At 30.2% G+C, this 7676-nt stretch overlaps 1 long non-coding RNA gene across 1 annotated transcript in view; it reads right to left on the bottom strand.

The window, feature by feature from the left end:
* Positions 1-533: 533 nt before the first annotated feature.
* LOC136795773 (uncharacterized) overlaps positions 534-7676 on the bottom strand; it is a 305717-nt gene continuing 298574 nt past the window's right edge. The window contains exons 2-3 of the long non-coding RNA XR_010843441.1: positions 2404-2493; positions 534-871 (exon numbers count right to left, since the gene is read on the bottom strand). This is a non-coding gene — a long non-coding RNA (uncharacterized lncRNA). The remainder of the gene's footprint in view (positions 872-2403; positions 2494-7676) is intronic.

Raw genomic sequence — 7676 nt, 5'->3', positions numbered from 1 at the left:
TCATATTTCTTAGTTTCTTTTGCATTATATCACTTTATATTTTTATTTCCTTGATCCTGCTATTTTAATTACATATACATACGTTATCCCCCCCCCCACTTCTTTCATTACTTTAGTTTTAATAATTTTTGTTTTGTACTTATATTTACTCACTAGATTTTAATATTTATTTTATTAAATGCTCCTTCCTCTTACTTAATTTTAATATTACTCCTCTCATAAAGCCTCTGTCTTCTTATAGCATTTGAACTATTCATTTCTGTCAACACTATTTATGTATCCATAATGTTAGTTATTTTATAATCATTCTGTAAATCCTTTTATTCATTGGTTGTTGTCTTGTTTTCTGTCCTTACCTCTGATGAAGGCTAGAAATTCTGGCACCAATAAATGAGTTTTTAAACTTATTTGTGTCATTCTCTGACCGTATCCCCAACCATCTTCTATTTGATTTTATTGTCATTCGGACTGACTATTTTTTTTTTTTCTTTTAAATTCTGTCATAGTTATAATAAGAGGAGTTGAATATAAACAGTTTTATTTTAAAAACAGAACCATTATTTGTGTAACAAAGTTAATATTGCATTATTTTCAGTAATATATAAATTATTTACAATACACTTGGCTTGTAACACTAGTAAATCGTTTCAGTTCTGATGGCTCTACTGCTGAAGTGAGTTGTGTTCATAAGTTTGAAATAGGTCTTTTTCGGTCTGCAGGACTCTTGCTTCAATTTTTTTTTAAGACACTTAATTAGAGTAACTGTAAAAATTTAAAAGCCATGATGATTTGGAAAATCCAGAAAATTTCAATTGTTTCTTTAATCCATCTGGATGAGAATCACACAGTAGGTTGTCACTGCTCCAACCACCTTCACAAAAAATCACAATCAGTTCAGTCAAATCATATTCAAAAAATTAAGAAGTGAACTTTATGTATTTTAGTATGACCAGAACATTATGTTCTCGAAACACCATTGTGGGTTAGGATTATGTGCGAAGGAATTGAAAGGGGTAAAAAAAAGTATACTTCATCAGTTTTTTGTGAACATCTTATGAACTAAAGAGTAGGTAAAACATTTATTACTGAGAAAATGGGTGTGTAAATTTTCTATCAAATTGGTTAATAACTTTTTTTCCCTAAAAAAGTTCGTGAGATATGGAGGAAAAATTAGTCCAGTCAAATTAGACACCTAAACCTAAATAAAATAAATTAATAGAGCAGTTACCTGTATTATATGGTTTAGTTATACTATGAAAATGTACTATGGGTTTATAGCGAAACCACTACACCCAGAGAGTTGATTAAGCTCAAATTTTGGCTAACCAAAGTGAGACTTTCCCCTTCAAGGAATGCTCTTTAGAGGAAAAACCTACAGCTAGCTAGTCTCTCTTGGACTTGCTATCCCCTTCATGATTGTAGGCTAGTTCCCTGCAGAGTTCAGTTTATAAGAACCTACCACTAGTTCCTGTAGAGCTTGTTATCCCATTCAGTTCCTATTGGACTTGCTATCCCCTTCATGATTGTAGGCTAGTTCTCTCCAGAATGAAGATTCCATCCTGAAAGGATTTACGGCCGCTTTCTGTAAAACTCATTCTCTCAATTCATCTCTTTACCAGCTACCTAAACTAGTCAACACACATGGTCAAGGCCTTCTAATGGTAGATTACCTTCCTTTGGAGTCAGAAGTAATTAATTATTCACAGCTACCTCAACAGGAGGGCAACATACTTGGAGGAGGAAGTGATTGTGGTAAAAACCACACGTTTTATAATATTTTGGCTTATATCTCGAAAATAATTGGGTTTCATGAAATTACTTCTTTACTAAATTAAAGTACATTAAATTTCTTACAAAAGTTGTCTAACACCTTATTTTATAAATGATTTAGTTTCTGCTTTACGAAGCAGGAAAATGTAGATAAATATATGCATTCTATGAAATTACTTTTGATGCAAAATACTTTTAATCGCTTTTTTATTTTTTGAATCTTAGGGATGTGTTAATTTGATAGAACTATCTAAATTATCAACCTATGAGAAACAATGATATATCATAGGATACAGATCATATTCGTTTTGAGAAGTCAAACCGTTATGGTAATATGGCATGGCAATTTCATTTTTTAAATGATCTATAGAAACATAAGGGCGCAATACTGATTAAACCCATAAGAATCTTGATATTATTAATTTGAAAGAATCAGAGGAAATATCGAATGTCTATTCATAATAGAAGGATGGGTTATGTTGTTGGGATTGAATGAATAAAGGATGCAAATAGGAAAGCTAAATCATTGTCAAGGTCATAGTAAAATAAGCACAATGCATTAACTTATACTTGACTACGTCATTTAAGTTTATATTTATATTATATGATCAAATAAACTTAATGGATATTTACTTTTACAAATAATGCCAGGTCTAGTTTAAAGAAACCACAGGCTGTAAATAAAATATCTCCTTTGGAAGCTATTTGCAATCGTAGATTTTTCTGTAACAGAGTCATTATTTCAACATAGAATCTAACCAATATTAAATATTACTTCTTTGCACCAGAAAACTGGTAGAGTAGTCATATTTAAAAGCCAAAAAAAAAAAAATATATATATACACATTATAATACAATCTGCCACAACTTGGGCCATGAGTAATAGTGATAAATGATCAAAATTAATACCAAAATTATTAAATAAATAAAAATATTAATAAAAAATTATATAAATAAATGATATCAAAATTCCTATATTTATATCAATCAAAAGTGAAGTAAAATAAACATAAATAAATTCTCTACATGAAGTGGTAAGGAAAAAGTAAATAAATAAATTGAACTAGTATAACAAAAAATAAAAACACTAATAAAATTTACACTACTATATACAATATTTACACTCTTGACCTTAGGATCCCTGAAATTCCAATGCAGCCCTCTCACCGCGTCGCTGGTAATAAGCCAGTGGAGGCTGAGTAAGTGTACTAAAGCCACAAACACTCTATATGAGCAGAGCATCTGACTATTGTCAGAACTCCAATTGTCGAGTTAATAAGAGAATACCAACATCATAAAATAAATAAAAATAAATAAATAATAAAAAAATCTCTATTTGTATATAAACCAAAAGATAAATAAAATGAACATAGTCAAACCATAGTACATATACTTGAACTAATATGGAGGAAATAAAATAAGTAAAATTTTGAATTAAATATAACAAAAAAATAAAAGCACTAATCATATTACACTATAATGTGCAATATTTACACTCTCGACCAGAGGATCTTGAAGCCTAGCAGCGGGGCTGTTCCAGATCCCTGCACATCCCTCTCACCATGTCACTGGTAATAAGTCAGTAGAGGTTGAGTAAGTGCACTAAAGCCGCAAAGTGCATAATAAATAAGAAAAGTAAATGATGTAAATAAAATCATTTACTTTTCTCATTTATGTTTACATCGTTTAAGTGTTTGTATCTTCTTTAGCCCTGCAACGTGGGGCGAAACATTGGCTCAATATAAATATGTAGTTTAATCACTGTTTGAGTTTTTATTTGACCGCACTCGGACCGTCTTCCTTTTCTAACATAATGAAATGTAACAAAGAAAAATGAAATATATGATACAATGGGCAAGAAATAAAAATGAAATATATGATACAATGGGAAAGAAAGTTATGTATGAATAACAATATATATGAGAGTAATAAATATATGCTTTTTTGGTAATTGTTTACCTCAGCTCCCCCACCTAGTTCTAGTGCACCCCACCTCTTAAATTTTGAGCATGGACCGAAAAAATACCTTTGCATCATCATAAATGAACAGTAATATTAGACACGCCTCAACATTAATATTCGACATTTCTATACATATTAGACTTCAGAAACTACTCTCTAGATGCCAGCTTCGAAGAGATCACAGAACAGCTCAGTATTTATTTACTCGTTTCTAGAATTCATTTGGCGTTTACTAGTCAAAATTGATGAGTCTGCACGGGCGTAGCCGTGCAGTAAAATCTGGAAAGCAAGCAATGGTTCCCGCTGCAGCTCCATACACCGCCTAATGTTGTATTCCACAATTTGAGTTATCATCACTTTTCGCCCTTTCTTCAGTAGATTGTTGAGTGGGACAAGGTACTCCGCCATTTCTGGCACAAATCAGGAGATTGTTGGGAACATTGAACTATTACAGGAGTAATAGTTCAATGTTCCCAACAATCTCCGAATTCCCTTCACATAGAACTTGCCATAGACAAGGCCATCTTCTGTATAGCCGTGACTTTATCCGCTTCGGGTTTCACTCCCTCCCTGGAAATTGTGTGGCCCCGAAAACTAAATTGTTCCTGCCCCAACGATGATTTGTCCCCTGACAGTTTGCGTAGCGCGGAAGCCGCGGCTTCCTCCTAGATTTTTTGTACCAAAGAAATAAAACTACCTACAACACTAGAAAGCCTAACAAAACATCATTCAAAGGAGAGTACGTTTGCTAAAATATGATCTCTAATAGAGCTATTTAGGTTCTATAATTCCCGAGATAGGTTATATATATATATATATATATATATATATATAAAGCAACATATAATAACAGAATAGCTAAAAATAAGTAGTTAATAAAGTTATTTTGGGAAATCTATATCTCGTATTTGGGCGAATATCATGAAAATGGCAAATAATATGAAAACTACTACTCCTACGAATGTAAACACCATAAACTACTTTATAGCACATTAATCTAGATTTCATCTGAGTGCTAATAAACATCTATGCATCTATTGCTCTCTTAGATACAGATTTCCTACAATAAATTAACTAACTACTGATTTTGCAGTACATTTTTAACACCTCCAAATTCTTTTTAGTCACCTCATAATTATTTTGTACTCACCTCCAAATTATTTTTTAGTCACCTCCAAATTATTTTTTAGTCGCTTCCAATTTATTTGTTAGTAGTATTCTCATAGAATGGACCCATCAAACATCAGCCAAGTATCTCATTGTAGACCATAAAGTACCAACAGTAGAAAAAGGTTCGTATCTAATCCGTTTTATGTAACAAATACGTAATGCTACTTACTAATTCATGCCTTTGCTTTCTGTTTTAGAGGGATCCGGAAAAAAATGTGTGGGTTTCGCAAAAAAACGCGCCTGACGTGACAACTTTACGCTAAATATTGGAATAATAATATTAATAAAATAGACACACAATATTTGAATCAAGATATTTATTTTCCTTTACAAATGATATTTGTATTTAACAATTAATTTCCATTATTCTGTTCAAAATCGGACGATCGGACGCTACACTTTTGCCTACATGACTTCCAGTATATATAACCTCAATTACCCTCACCACCGCACTCTCCGTTACGCTACACTTTTGCCTGCATGACTCCCTGCAATCTAATTTATAAGACGTTGTCACGTCAAAAGAAGTATATTTTTAATGAAATGTTGCTATTTAAAAAAAGTACACCTAGGAAACTATTGAACGTAAATAGCCCTAATGCTCATATTTGAGCAAATTTGCTCCGCTTTAAATTATGTTCTATTAGGTTTTCTAGTTTCAAAGATATGGAGCTCCGAATGAGTTTTTGTTTAACGCTTTGAAACAGCTCCCATTTTTTATTCTCCATAACTATTTTTGGCAGACTAATCAATTTTGTCTTGTAATTATAGATAGTTTTTATTGAAGTTATCAAAAATTGCTACTAATTAAAATACAAATTTAAACAATATTCTATGGCTTTTTCTTGAAAATGCTCATCTACAAAGGCTACAGTAGCTGCGATGTCATGTTATTGTATAACTAACATCCAATTTACTTATATATATTTTTAATTACAAAAAAATAAATAATTTAAAGTGATTAAGGCCTTCTAAATTAGCAAATGATATTTTAGGAAAAATTATAAAACTACAATATTTACATAATGTTATATTTGGATTTTTGAACATATACAAATAATATACTGTGACTCTGAAATATAAATAATTTTTGTTGCAATATTTCTTAAATATAATTAGTTCTGCTTGAAAAAAAATATACATAATAGTAATAAATAAATTTACTTGTATGACTTAGTAGCAAATCAAAAATTGTGTTATGTTATTTACAAGTGCGAATGGTTACATAATCATGTACTCTTCATTTGATCTCTGAATTACAAGTGGTAATAATTAAACTTTCACAAAAATGGTCCCATCAACTGAAACTTAAAATATAAATAGCAGCAACATAAAATCATCAATAAAGATTTCCATTTTGGTGTTCTAACTGCTATAAATCTAGTCGTTTGTTTTTACATTTATAAATTGAACAAACTAGATGCCCCTAGGGTCTACGAAAAGGGAATAACAGGTTCGAAACGACTAAATAATTCCCTCCCTGGAGCGGAAATTGTAGAAGGTAAGACCAAATATAAAAAATAGAATTTGTACACACCTCCATCCTACATTACAAGCCTTATAAAGTATCCTTTTGTAACTACGCCGTTTTCCTTATTGTTTTCTTTTTTAAAACTACATATTTGACTTCTCGTACTCGAAGCAGAATCCAAATGAAACAGTATGTAACTAGTGCCAACTGGTTCAGTCAGACAATTACAACATTGTTGATGATATACAATAATACAAATGAAAAAAAAAAAAAGATATACTACATCAATCGTTACAAAGAATCGCCTTACATCACCACTGATTCTAAATGACTAAAACAACTTCATTTCCGTCTAATGACTCTCATATTATCATTAGCTAATCCTGAAGTTTGTAAGTTTTCTTCTAATTCTATGTGTCTTCAATAAACAGTGCCAAGATAGCCAGCGAAATAAACTAAATTATACACATACTAAATGTACAAAATTATTACAATTGTGTGTGATATGGCATTTTTAACATATATATGAGTGTGTGTTTGCATTGACCGGGCCAATTATACTTTGGATCATGTCACATTGGATAAAAACACGAAAAAGTGGCCTTTAAAACTTTTCCGAAAGTCAAGTGACTAATAACACTCCCAATTATAGTATAAAAAAATGGAATATTAGTACAACTAAATTTACATAAATTTAGAAACGATATTAATAAATATTTACAAACAAATAGAACATGATTAATAAATGAAAGTCTGACTTATGAACAAACTTACGAATAACAACTGTAACAAGTTAAAACCTAAAAGCTTAATTAATTTTAGACATATAGATCTATTAATTCAATAAGTAATTGTAAAAATTTCATCAATCAGACTTCATTTAAACATAATACTCAACAATTAATGATTTTCTTGTATCATTAAATTTCTCACTCTAGCTGAAAATTTTACTTTTATTATATCAACTATTAATTTAATCGAAATAGAAATAAGATATGCTTAAAATTTAATTATAGTTATAAATTAAATTAGATCTATTTATTTAGTGGTTTATTTTTCAAAGGTTATACAATTTTCTGATTTTTTTTTTCATTTCGAGAAATTAGTTCACCTTCTTACTTAAATTTCTTTGTTTAATCACCTTCACATTAGTATATCAATTTATCTAATTTTGTTTTCTCTAGTCATTTTCAGTTCAATTTATGTTTGAAATTTTGTCATTTATTAAAAACTGTAATCAAAAACACATTTAAATTAACAACCGTCACTATATATATATCACTAATTTTTTTTTATATAGTTA

This window comes from Halyomorpha halys, unplaced genomic scaffold, assembly GCF_000696795.3.
Source record: "Halyomorpha halys isolate HHAL.00 unplaced genomic scaffold, Hhal_1.1 Scaffold53.1, whole genome shotgun sequence".
Classification (NCBI taxonomy): Eukaryota; Metazoa; Arthropoda; class Insecta; order Hemiptera; family Pentatomidae; genus Halyomorpha; species Halyomorpha halys.
The sequence above is the reverse complement of the archived record's forward strand: the minus strand, read 5'-3'. Positions and strand labels throughout refer to the sequence as shown.